This window comes from Martes martes (assembly GCF_963455335.1).
Source record: "Martes martes genome assembly, chromosome: 5".
NCBI classification, from domain to species: Eukaryota; Metazoa; Chordata; class Mammalia; order Carnivora; family Mustelidae; genus Martes; species Martes martes.
This window is the reverse complement of record NC_137892.1, coordinates 41,942,591-41,956,930: the sequence shown is the minus strand read 5'-3', so window position 1 is coordinate 41,956,930 and position 14,340 is coordinate 41,942,591.

Sequence of the window (14,340 nt, the reverse complement as noted above, 5' to 3'; positions counted from 1 at the left end):
TGTTCATCAAGGATATTGGTGTGTAATTCTCCTTTTTGATGGGGTCTTTGTCTGGTTTGGGGATCAAGATAATGCTGGCCCCATCAAATGAGTTTGGAAGTTTTCCTTCCATTTCTATTTTTTGGAACAGTTTCAGGAGAATAGGAATTGATTCTTCTTTAAATGCTTGGTAGAATTCCCATGGGAAGCCGTCTGGCTTCTTTTTTGGGAGATTTTTGATGACTGCTTCAATCTCCTTACTGGTTATGGGTCTGTTCAGGTTTTCTATTTCTTTCTGGTTCAGTTTTGGTAGTTTATGTGTCTCTAGGAATGCATCCATTTTTTCCAGATTGTCAGATTTTCTGGTGAATAGTTGCTCATAAAATGTTCTTTTAATTGTTTGTATTTCTTTGGGTGTTGGTTTTGATCTGTACTTTCTCATTCATGATTTTATTAATTGGGGTCTTTTCTCTTTTCTTTTTGATAAGTCTGGCCAGGGGCTTATCAATCTGATTAATTCTTTCAAAGAACCAGCTCCCAGTTTCATTGATCTGTTCTACTGTTCTTTTGGTTTCTATCTCATTGATTTCTGCTCTGATCTTTATTATTTCTCTTCTCCTGCTGGGTGTAGGCTTTATTTTCTGTTCTCTTTCTAGCTTCTTTAGGTGTGGGGTTAGGTTGTGTATTTGAGTTCTAGTTTCAATGCATCATGATCTGAAAATATGCAGGGAATGATCCCAATCTTTTGGTACTGGTTGAGACCTGATTTATGACCTAGGATGTGATCTATTTTGGAGAATGTTCCCTGTGCACTAGAGAAGAATGTGTATTCTGTTGCTTTGGGATGGAATGTTCTGAATATATCTGTGATGTCCCTCTGACCCAGTGTGTCATTTAAAGCCTTTATTTTTCCTTGTTGATCTTTTGCTTAGATGACCTGTCCATTTCAGTAAGAGGGGGTGTTAAAATCCCCTACTATTATTGTATTATTGTTGATGTCTTTCTTTGATTTTGTTATTAATTGGTTTATATAGTTGGCTGCTCCCATTTTAGGGGCATAGATATTTAAAATTGTCAGCTCTTCTTGTTGGACAGACCCTTTAAATATGATATAGTGTCCTTCCTCATCTCTTACTGTAGTCTTTGGATTAAAATCTATTTTATCTGATGTCAAGATTGCCACCCCAGCTTTCTTTTGATGTCCTTTAGCATGGTAAATTGTTTTCCACCCCCTCACTGAAATATATATATGTATATAATTAGACTGGTGAATATAAAAGAGCCACACAGTTGATTTTGGGTGTATTTTTGTCTGTTAGGAGAGAATGCCTCCCAAAATTTTAAAGAAAGAAAAACTTATATATAAGTTTTTATATATATACTTATATATGTGTGTATATATATATATATTTTATATATATACTTATATATAAGTATAAGGGTAAACACAATGAAGGGATGGAATATGACTATAAGATGAAAATTAAAAAAGTTTTTTAAAAAAGAATTGATAAGAAGTTGGTTGAAAAAAGAAAAAAAAAAGGAGAGAATATGATCAGGCTGGACACTGGAACAAAGCCATATGCTAGATTTAAGGTATGTTCTGATCTGTTAGAAGAATCTATATCCCAAAATTTTGAAGAAAGAAAGATGTATATGTATATAAAAAATAAGGTTAAATACAATGAAGGGATAAAATATGACTATAACAATGAAAATTTTTAAAGATTTTTTAAAAGCTATTGATAAAATAGTTAAGGAAGTTAAAATAGGAAAGGGGAAAATTTTTAAAGAGAATTGAATAAGAAAAAAAGAAAATCTACAAAATTTAACTTTGAAAGACTAAAGAATCATGGGGGGAAAGCCATGAATTCCATGTGCTGTGTTCCCATAGCTCTGATGTTTTGCAATTCTCATTGATCAGTGAACTTGGTCTTGGCCAGAGGTTCTTGCAGATCTTCTGGGGGAGGGGTCTGTTGTAGTGATTCTCAAATATCTTTGCCCAAGGCGGAATTGCACCGTCTTTGCCCGGGGCAGCCTAAGGAATCTGCTCAGGTTCGCTCTCCGTAGCTTTTGTTCCCTGAACGCTTTCCGTAGAGTTCTGGAGGAGGGAATGAAAATGGAGGCCTCCCAGTCTCTGGCCGGTAGGAGCCAAGAGCTCGGGGCTGCATTTCTCAGTGCGACCCTGGAGAAAAGCAGTCAATCCCTCCTGAGCACTCAGTGCTCGCCCAGCCTGTGACTGAGCATTTCTATCTCTGGCCAAGGCCCTGTTTGGAGTCTCCAAACCCAGCAGATTTCTGCAGCATGCTCCTGCACTGCTCCTCTCAGTGGAAGAGGGGGTGGCATTTCCCCGGATCTGCCAGTTGTGGGGTCCCTGCTCCACAAGGTGTGCCTGACTAAGCCCTGGATCACGGTTTAAGATAACCCTGAGCTGAGAGCCCACTCTTTGGCTCCTCTCTGTAGCCTGCTTCCCCACTCCAATACCTGGGAGCTCTGCCACACTCAGACACCCCAGGCCTTTCTGTGACCCCGCAGGTCCTATGACCACACTGTCCCCGTGAGGACTCCAACCCACGCTTAGCCTCTGGAGTGACATCCCTCCGTGGAGCAGACTTCTAAAAGTTCTGATTTTGTTCTCCGCTGCTCCACTGCTTGCTGGGAGCCGGCCCCTCCCCCTGTGGTCTCTCTTCCCATATATCACCTCGGATTCACTTCTCTGCATGTCCTGCCTTCCAGAAAGTGGTCGCTTTTCTGTTCCTAGAATTGCTGCTCTTCTTTTCTTTGATCTCCTGTTGAGTTTGTAGGTTCAGAATGGTTTGATAACTATCTAGCTGAATTCCTGGGACCCAAAGAAATTTAGATTTCCTACTCCTCTGCCATCTTGCTCCTCCCCCATACAAATTACTTTTATGACATCTTTTTCATCATAATCCATCAATGCAATTTAGTAAGAACCCGATAACTTTCCTTCATATAATAATCAGACTCTAGAACCCTTTCTTCAAAATGCAATTCACGCATCTTAGTAGTGGCATAGTAGAGATTTAATTGACCAATCATGAAAACACTATAGAGTGCTTTGTAAAAAAAAGTATGTTAGAGTTTCTTCCAGTTATGTTATTTTTAAAAATCTAACTCAGATTTTTTTTTCCTCTCATCATTGATACCAAAAATGATTGCCTTCTCTTACAAGCTTAATTTGGGCATCCTCCCCAAGTAGAAACTTCATCTTTTTTTTATTCTTATGATCTTCCTTCTCAAATGAGGAATAACATTTTCCTCCCTTGACCACTCCTTTATTTCCATTTCGATACCATCAGCAGTAAATATGTAAATGTAGAATAACAACTCTTCTGATGTATGTGTGCCTGTCCACTGTATCTTACGTATTTTTTTTATTTCAATGTGAGAATTAGTCCAATACCCCAAAGTAAATGTTTTATGCACTGACTTTGATGGTGCTCAAGTTTGCTTACACTGAGGAAATTAGCTGACTTGCACTTTTGTGATACAATATTTGACCCTCAGCTCCATCAGCTACTTTTTAAAATGTTATCAAATGTTCCTAAACAGTTTACAGTGACTCAATGGATGCAAAAAAATAAATAAATAAATAAATATGAAAATGGTATATTATAAGGAGGTGAGAAAGAAAAAGGGAGGACAAAGATAAAAATGGAAAAGTTAATGCAAAATTCATTCCTATTACACCTGCTCAAGGGAGAGAATTTGCCTCTAAACTTCCTAGCAGCTCATTAAATAAAACTCGATTACTTACATAATTCATGAGCCCATTAAACATTTAGAGTTCCTAATTATAAGGCCAGAAAAACTTGCTCCCAAGTACCTTCTGAAAGACAGCAGCAAGATGTGTCATTGAGGTCTTCAACGATATCCATAGGGTAGATAAATACCTTTTGCAGGTCTGTTCTTATGTACGTCCCTTACTATAGCATGCAGCATTTTTTGACTAATATAAGCAAATGGCATGATAAAAAAGAAGTCGGGAAAAGAAAATCTGGAGTGTTACAATCCTGTCCTAGTACACTACCTTTATTCTACTAACCTGGCTTGACTGAAGATGGTAGACTAGAAATGAATGAACTCCATTGCCTTCAAGCAGTCTCCCCACTGATTATTGCGCTTAGCTGAATTTCATTTACGGAGACCCTCAGAGATTGCCCTGCTTAGGAAGCACCTAAAGAAGTGGATCCCATCCCTGGTTTTCCTGTAGAATCGCCTGGGGAATTTAAGAAGAAAAAAAAGACAGGGGCACTCCTTCCAAGATCCTGATTTAGTTGACTTAGAGGAGTATCTTGGTATAGGTCATGCTTTTTAATTTCTCTAGGTAATCCTAATGTGCATCCAGCATTGAAAACTGCTGTCTTTGAGAACAGCTGTTCCACTGTGCCAGTTACTACAAGTAGATATCTATGTTTTCACATACGTTATGGTTTACAAATGTTTGGAGAGAGAAGATGGGGTCTGGGGTATTTTAATTTTGACCATTAGTACCAAGATCTGACGGCCTTAATTGTTCAATGTTTTAAATTGGATAAATAAAATAGGCATAATTGGCTTATTAAAAAGGCAAAGAGAAACAGCTGGGCTTTGATTTTTTTTTACATTAAATTATCCAGAGAGTGTTATTTGGGGGAGGAAAAAGAATAGCTCTGTCATTCACTGAACTGGTCCTGAATTATCATATGCATAAAATCTTTTGTTCTAAGCTTTCTTCTTAGTTTATCAAATCAGCATATTCTTTCTCAAAATCCCCATGCATCTTTAAACTCTCACTCAAATGTTATATAAATTGAATATTTAAGTAGCTGAATGACAAGGGAAGCCAAAGACTTGGTTTTAGGGCTTTTTCCCCAGACTGTCATCTACCTAATAGCTCAAAGTTGGTGTAAGTCAAAGTTGGTGTTGCCTATAGCACACTTCTCAGATTTCAGTGAATATAAGTATCAGCTGTGGGTACTTATTTTGAGAGGACTGACTCTTGATCCCATACCCAGAGTTTCTGATTCACTATACTGGGTGGGGCCCAGATCTCTGCATTTTTAAGAAGCATCCCTGGTGATTTGGAACCAGGTGTTCTATGGGCCATCTCCAAGAAATACAGTCCCACAGAGAGTAGCCAAGCCTTAAAACAATTATTAGGCATACAAAGCCATGTTCTCAAATATACGGTCTCCAGAGAGAGAGGCCTAGAAGTCATTGACCCCACTTCCTGGAACCTACATCACAGAAACCACAGGTGCAAATTATCTTCACAGCCAGATCTTACCTACCAGCATCTTCTCCCTTCAGTTCCCTTAACACGGATCATCCCAAAGACAAAAATACAAGTGATGTCCTCCACAGGCCACCATGCTAGTCTTATTTTCTCTTTTTAAATCACACCTAAAGGCAAGAATCCACCAGATACATTTGGTGTGTTTTTCCTGCATCATTATTTAAAGGAGCATATATATTCATTCTAGAGAATACACTGATGATGATAAATGTGACTCCTCCTTATAGACTTCCGATTTCTGAAACACCAAAGCACAAAGATGTCGATCGTACCTCTCAACTAAAGGTACAAAACAAGAAACAAGTATTTTCTGTGCTCTGAGTACACTGTACCATCACAGGGATTTCCCAATGAAGACTTGATAAGAGAGTGCCCAAGTTTAGACATATGAAGAAAGAATATGAAATAGACGAGTTTATGAAAACAAGTTTGACAATAAAAGAACTCTTTTCATTTTTGAGCAAAAATGTGTTTTCTCCTACACACATACATACATAACCTGAACAAACCAGGTACTTGAGAATTTATTTATTTATTTCCTCTATTTATTTCCTCTATTTATTTATTTATTTCCTCTATTATACTAACATCACTCTCCATGTCTTTTTTTTTTTAAGATTTATTTATTTATTTATTTATCAGAGAGAGAGAGAGAGAGAGAGCGAGCACAGGCAGACAGAGTGGCAGAGGGAGAAGCAGGCTCCCTGCGGAGCAAGGAGCCCAATGCGGGACTCGATCCCAGGACGCTGGGATCATGACCTGAGCCGAAGGCAGCCGCCTAACCAACTGAGCCACCCAGGCGTCCCCACTCTCCATGTCTTTAAAAATATATATTGTCCAGGAGCTGAAGTAAGCATGCAAATGGATGGAACAGCACAAATGCGTTGGTTCTTACAACTAATTTCCAGATAAGGAGGTAGTTCCATTCCACAGTGCAGCCTAGTTTGAGCCAATATTGACTTTGGAAAGAACGCTGGGTTAAGATGAGAAAGTTCTGAAATTCCAAGCACTAGATCTTATTATACACCATTCTGAATCCACCTATAGCTATATCTTATATACTTATAAAATACAGACCATTTTATTAGTCACACTTCTTTAGTCATAAATCATAATTCACACAATTCTTACTTATTAAGAATTAATAATAATGAAAATAATGAAAAATTAGTAATTTATTAAGATATAGTAGTATTATTTATTCACATAATTGAAAAACTCAGGCATGGCTAGATTCGGCAACTCAGAAGATTCTATCAAGAATTTGCCTCCCATCATCCCTCAGTTTGTCTTTCTTCTATATAGGATTCATTTTCATGCACACTGTCCACCCAGAAGTAATAAAGGTGGCAACCAGCAACTCTGAGTTTAAATCCTCCCAGCATTAACTTTGAGGGAGATACCTTCGCTTTATAAAGAGTTCTAATACATTGACTAACTGGTCTGATTTGATTTCTATGCAACTTTAGAACAAATCACCATAGGCAGGGAAAATGTAATACGTAGAAACAGCAGAGTCACATCTCACAGTAACCACACTGATGATTTATAGAGAATTTGTCTCCCCAAGAAAACTTCAGATACTACTGCCAGTTGAATAAATGTTTATCCTGGTAAGAAAAAAATAGTAGACAGGCACTAACGTTCTATTTCTTAGATAAAGAGATTTACTGAAATGCCTATTTGTGTGGTGTTTAAATTATTACATTAAAAAGGGACATTGAGTAATTAAGTCTGTACCAGTGTATAAATGAAAAGAGTCTCAAATCCCTACAAACAATACTGAATACAAGAAGAAATGTTCAATTTGGGTCTGTCACAATAATAGTGACAATAAAAAATATACAAAGAAAACAAGAGCAAAGATTTGAGACCTAAAATCTGTCTCTTATACTACGATTTCCTCATCTAAGTTTGATGGAAACAGGTAGCTTCCAATCAATAAAAGAGATAGTTGCCTTACTTAAAAAAAGATAAATCATGGATGTTCAGTCAATACTATTCATTCTGAAACAAACAAATTATGATGTTTTGTCCCCAGTTCTTCCTCTGAAAATTTCAAAGCTATAGCAATACCGAAGACTGTCATACTGACTATCCATATACCCTTTGCTTAGACTTACCAGAGGTTAACATTTTGCCATATTTGTTTTCTCTTTCTCACAGGTGTGCAATGCATGCACACACTAATTTACCTCTACTGAACAATTTGAGAATAATTTGAGGACATCATAACATTTACTCTCAGTAGTTCAACACATATCACCTAAGAATTAGGCATTCTCTACATAACCACAGAAACATTGTTACACAAAAGAATTTAACACTGATTCCTTAATATCGGCTAATATGTAGTCCACATTTGAACCCCCAATATCTCTAAAATTCCCTTTGGAGCTTTCTATTTTTTGATCCAGGATCCAATTAATATTCACATGATGCATTTGTTTCTTACAACTCTTTTGTCTCCTTTTTTTTTTTTTTTTTTTGGTTATTTATTTATTTATTTATCTGACAGAGAGAGCACAAGTAGGCAGAGAGGCAGGTGGGGGTGGGAGGGGGAAGCAGGCTCCCTGCTGAGCAGAGAGCCCAATGCGGGGCTCCATCCCAGGACCCTGGGATCATGACCTGAGCTGAAGGCAGAGGCTTCATCCCACTGAGTCACCCAGGCGCTCCCTCTCTTGTCTCTTTAAAGTAATTCTTTTGCCCTTCTTTTTCTTTCAAAACATCAACACTTTTAATAGTCCAGTCTGGGGTGCCTGGGTGGCTCAGTGGGTTAATTAAGCCTCTGCCTTCAGCTCAGGTCATGATCTCAGGCTCCTGGGATCGAGTCCTGCATCAGGCTCTCTGCACAACAGGGAGCCTGCTTCCCAGCACCCCCATCTCTCTCTACCTGCCTCTCTGTCTACTTGTGATCTCTCTCTGTCAAATAAATAAATAAAATCTCTAAAAAAAAATAGTACAGGCCAGTCATTTTGCATAAGGACTCCCACTGTAACTTCATCTTTTTTCTCATGATTGATTTATAATTCTGATGATCCCTGCCTCCCACCGCTTCATATTAAGAGACACACAATGTCAGTTTGCTCCATTATTGATGATGTTACATTTGATCACTTAAGTAAAATGATGTCCAGGGCACCTTGGTGGCTCAGTCAGGTCATGATCTCAGGGTCCTGGGATTGAGGCCTGCATCCGGCCCCTGGCCCCCTGCTCAGTGGGGAGTTTACTTCTCCCTCTCTCTTTGTCCCCCCTCCCCATTCATGCTCTCTCTCTCTCTCCCTAATAAATAAGTAAAATCTTATAAGAATAAAATTTTTTTAATTTTGTTAAGAATAAAATTTTTTTAAATGTCCAACAAATTCTCCATTATATATGTTCCATTTCTACTTTTTCTTTATAAAGTGTTTCTGAGAGAAAACATTTTCTTTGAGATTTATTTTTTATTTTTTTATTAACAAATAATGTATTATTAGCCCCAGGGGTACAGGTCTGTGAATCATCAGGTTTACACACTTCTCAGCGCTCACCATAGCACATACCCTCCCCAAAGTCCATAATCCAACCACCCCTCCCCCGGCAACCCTCTGTTCTGTGAGATTAAGAGACAAAATATGAGAGAAAACATTTTTAAGATCATGTGAATATCTATTCCCCCAAAACTTTTACCCAATGGCTTTTTTATCCATTGGTGATGTTTTCCTGAATCTATAATTTTGGGGGAGTTCTTAAATAATAATGGTTTTCTAATTATATTATTTTTTCTTCATTTATTAGCAAGCATTCTTCTGTAAATGACTGAGTCTTACTCTCACCCCAATAAATATTGGTAGCATCTGTTCAAGAACATAAATTAACCCCCTCATTTTATTTATAATTAATATGATATATATTTCCTAAACTCATGGCACAAATATGGTCAAATACCTTCTATTATCCTACTTAACTGCTCAGGTCCTTACCTTTCTTACTGATAGAAAGCCAGTTACCAACCTTTGGATTTTTGGATTCCCTATCCTTTCCTTCTGTGAAATGGTCAAAAAAAAAACAAAAACAAAAACTGACTGACGATCAGAGCAGGAAGGGGTGAAAGAGGGACAGAGGGAAGGAGAGATGAAGGTGACATCCACATAGATATTTATAAAGCGTTCTTCAGGGTAGTTATTACCAATGTAGTGAATGGCTGACATCTGGTGGTAAAACAGTAAAAATTTGCATGGATTTGTATGCTCATAGAAGAGGGGCCATTTGGTGAATGATGGCTGTGTCTTCACGAATAATTTAAAAAGCTGTGAGTCATCCAGTTTTTATGTCCACATCATACCAAGCACCCAGGTATTTGAAAAGATCTGTAACATCAGGTATCGCATAGATACTGACCGTATCCATGTCCTCTTTGACAATGGAGTCACTATTCTCCAAACCAAAGAACAGAAAACCATGAAATTGTTCAGCTTTTTCTTTTTTTTTTTTCCCTAAAGATTTTATTTATTTATTTGACAGAGATCACAAGTAGGCAGAGAGGCAGGCAGAGAGAGAGGAGGAAGCAGGCTCCCTGTTGAGCAGAGAGCCTGATGCGGGGCTCGATCCCAGGACCCTGAGATCATGACCTGAGCCAAAGGCAGAGGCTTAACCCACTGAGCCACCCAGGCGCCCCAGCTACTTTTTCTTTTTAACATGAACACTTAAGGAAGCAAAAATAAACATATATAATGGCACTCAAAATCATTTGCCTATTTTGTTAACCCATTGCCATTTTAAGAAATAAGAGAAAATTAAAATTAAATTCAGAAAAGTTTAAAAAATGGGTGCTTGGTATTGATCCCTGGGAAAGAAGACACAGGCGATGATGTTGCCAAAGGCCATTACATCACAGGCTAGGAGATTGTGACCTGGACTGGATCTGAAAACTGGCAGATCTTTGTACAGTGCCATGGGACTTGCTCATCCTCCACAGCCTTGGGGACAGCACCAGCCCCAGGTTTGTGCCCCTGCTCATGAATCCATTCTTGGTGGTCTATGGCAAGAAGCCCAACCTCAGATTTGCCAGTCCTCAAGGTTTCCACAGCCATCGTGGAGCCCTACAATTCCTTCTTGATCATTCACATGACCTTAGATCATTCTCACTGTACCTTCATGGTCACCAAGGAAGCCATCTATGACATAAGTCAGCACAACCTGGATATCATACATACGAATCTCCATCATTTGATTGGGCAGGTTGTGTCTATCATCATCACCTCTCTGCAATTTGACAGTACCCTGAATGTGAATTTGACAGACTTCCCAACCAACCTCGTCCCATACCCCCACATCTAACTTTCCCCGGGCCACCTACTCCGAGGCATCTCAGCTAAGAAGGCCTACAGTGAGCGGCAAGATCACCAATGCCTGCCTGAAGCCAGCCAGTCAAATGGCCAAGTATGACTCTTGCCACAGTAAGTACATGGTTTGTGGCATGTGGTGTTGGAGGGACGAGCCAACATCAACACAGCCTTTACCAGCAACAGGATGAGACGCAACACCCAGTTTGTGGATGTTGCCCAACTAGATTTAAAGTGGACATCAGCTACCAGCCCTCTGATTGTCATCCCCAGGGGAGACCTGGCCAAAGAGCAACAGAGTGTGAGCGTACTGAGCAACACCACTGCCGTGGCTGAGGTCTGGGCCTGCCGAAACCGTAAGTTTGATCTCACGAAGCAAAGTGAACATTTATGTGTTGTACGTGGGGGAAGGCATGTAGGAAGGAGAGGTCTCTGAGGCCCAGGAGAACTTGGCAGCTCTGGAGAAAGATGGGGAAGAAGTAGGCATGGATTCTGTGTAAGAATACTAGAGTGCGGCTGGCAGCATGGCTGGTTTCAAGTTGTTTACAATTAAATTTCCTGTATTAAATGATCAAAATAATAACTCTATGACTACTAAAAACCATTGAATTTTCACTTTATTTTTATTTTTTTAAAGATTTTATTTATTTATTTGACAGAGAGAGAGAGAGAGATCACAAGTAGACAGAGAGGCAGGCAGAGAGAGAGGGGGAAGCAGGCTCCCCGCTGAGCAAAGAGCCCGATGTGGGGCTCAATCCCAGGACCCTGAGATCATGATCTGAGCCGAAGGCAGAGGCTCAACCCACTGAGCCACCCAGGTGCCCCTGAATTTTCACTTTAAATGAGTGAATTTTATCATATGTTAATTTTACACACACACACACACACACACACACACACACACACAGTCATATTCAAAACTGGTAAACAAAGACCATCCTCAAAGCCTGAAAACTCCTAGTCACAGTTGGGCCATATAGAAATTTCACTTTGTATCTTCCAAAACTGAGTCATATCTCCTTCAAATAATGAATCATTCCTACCCCTACCAGGGGCCTCGCTAATGAATTCTCTAGTTTCACACTTGTGAAAATGCCGTATAGCTGTCCTGCTTAGGCCAGCTGTCTACCCTTCCCCAGGGTAGGGTAGACACTGCAACACTGCTTTCCTTGCTTAGGTAAAGGCCTACAGATATGGGAACATTTTCGTTGGGTGTGGAAATCTGCATCCCACAGCACAATTTCTCTGCCTGGTGCTGTCCTCGCTGCCCTCCATCTCACCATCAGGTACATCTACTGCCTACTTTGGATTCCTCAGCTCAGGGAGCCCAAGTCTGTGACATTCAAAACCTGAAAGACAGAAGGTCTCCCAGAGGGGAGAGATGTGAAGCTAGCTAAGGAAAGAAATAAACTGTGTGGGAGGAGAACAGAAAACATTCAGCTTTCTACTCCTTCACTACCTTCAGTGCCCATTTTGTCTTCCCTACTTATACATGACCAGTCCTTCAACACGGTTGGAATAAAATTCTTTACCACCGGAGCCAAACACAGCTTCCTCTCTGAGTGAACTGAAATATCATATTGTTTCAGCAAAGCTCTGTACCCCAATGATCTTGGCAATGCAGGTATCTTAGTAAAATATATACTATGCTAAGACTTTCAGGTTCTGTTATGAACTGACTGGAATTCAAAGGAAGACTTAGGATTAAAGGTTAATAACTTCAAGTTTGTGAGGTAGGATAGGACATATTCCTAAGAATTTCTGATTCTTATTCTGGAAAAAAAAAGTTCTGTCTCCAATTTTCAAATTGAAAATTGGGGTAAAAATAGGAAATTGATATTCTATATAAATTACACTGGATTATAATTTCCTTAGCAAAGACCAAGTGCTATGTGATTACAAAATAATATGTTACTGCAAAGACTAATGTTCTATCTCATTCGGTTTCTATTGGCAGATGAGAATGAGATTCTTGAGAACTTGCATGCTTTATTTGTAGCCCCTTAAATGTGGTGTTCACATCTGGTATACCCATCAAAAGGCGGAAGGGGGCCAAATGCTCTGCTGCCATCATTCATAAAGCTAAGAACCTTGCTTGAGCATCTGTTCGATCGGCCAGGTAGTATAAATAATGCCACAGACTCTGTATAATCAGTCACCATATGCCTTGGATCACTACCTCAGCAAAGATTAACAAGAAATGTGGCAGGTCAATAGCAAGTACAGATCTCTGTAGCAATGAGAATGTCTTGGCCTCTCCAAAGGGACACATATTAATTAAAGTTTCATTCTGGAGAGTTCCAAACTGTGCATAAGTGAATGCTGTATTCCTACCCCCAGGACTCCAAATATCTACTCCAAATATCTACCCAACGAATCTACTCAACGTATAATAAGCATTTCGAACTCAACATGATCAAACTAAACTTCTCTTTTCTTCCCCAAACCTGTTCTTCCTAGTCTTTTTCATCTCCGTGGCTTCCAGTCCTGCAAACCTAAGAAGTTTAGAGTCCTCATAGATTCTTCTCTTCCTCTAAAAGCTATCTCCGGTGTCAGCAAATCCTGTTTACCTTCAAAATATAACCGATACTAACCATTTCTCACCGCCTCCACTGTTATCAGTGCCATCATCTCTCCCCTGAATTACCACAACAGCCTCATAACCAGTATGCCAACGCGCTTTCTCTGACCATTCCTATTCCAGTTTGCAGAGTGATTATCTAAAACAAAAATAATAAGTCAGATCATGTCTCTTTTCTCAAACACTTTCAGTGAGCTCCCATATTAAACTAAAAACAGAGTCCATACAATGACCTACATGGCTGGACACAATTTATTTCACCCCCTAGCCTCTGTGCTCTCCTGCTATACTCCCCCTTATTCCATTCTAGGTCTCCTGGGCCCCTTCTTATTCCTCAAAATGCCAGACACAGAAACACTACAGCATTTTTCACTTGCTATTTCTTCTCTCTGGAATGCTCTTCCACCAGGTATACACATGGCTCCTTTTCTCATTCTATTCAGAATTTGTCATCTTCTCCTGTAAGTTGATGTTTCTGCTCCCTATTAGGTTTCTGATTTCATCCATGCTTTCTTTTTATGTAGCTTTAACCTACTCATTTTCATTGCATTTAGCATTCTACTGTACAAATATGTCACAATTTATCAATTCTATTGATGGAAATCTATGGTGTTTCCAATGTTTTGTTATTACGAAAAAAATCCTTTTATAAACGTTCTTGAACATAGCTCCTGGTGCAAAATTGCTGGATTATAGGCTTGCTGCATCTTCAGCTTTGCTTTGCTACATAAAGCTAAACTATTTTTCCAAAATAGTTGCATCAATTGATACACTCACCAACTATGTATAACTGTATTATCTGCTCTATATCCTTGCCGATATTTTTAATTATTCCCAATATGGTAGTTTTTAAATCCTCTTTAATAATGGTTTTGATCTGCATTTTTTTCTGGCTATTAATGAGGTTGAGCATCTTTTAGTATGTTGATTGACTGTATCAGGATTCCAACAGGGAACAAATGACAAGTTAGGATAATCAAAAGAACTAAGTACAAAGATGTACATGGAGTGTAGGAAAACCCAGTCTGTCCACAATAGCGTTGTTTCCACCCTAGACCCAAAAGGACAAGAAGAGGAAAAGGTTACTGAAAACCTAGAATAGGCTTACAAAGCAGGAACCTTTGGTTAAAAGAAATAGCTAGAGTGAGGAAGGGATC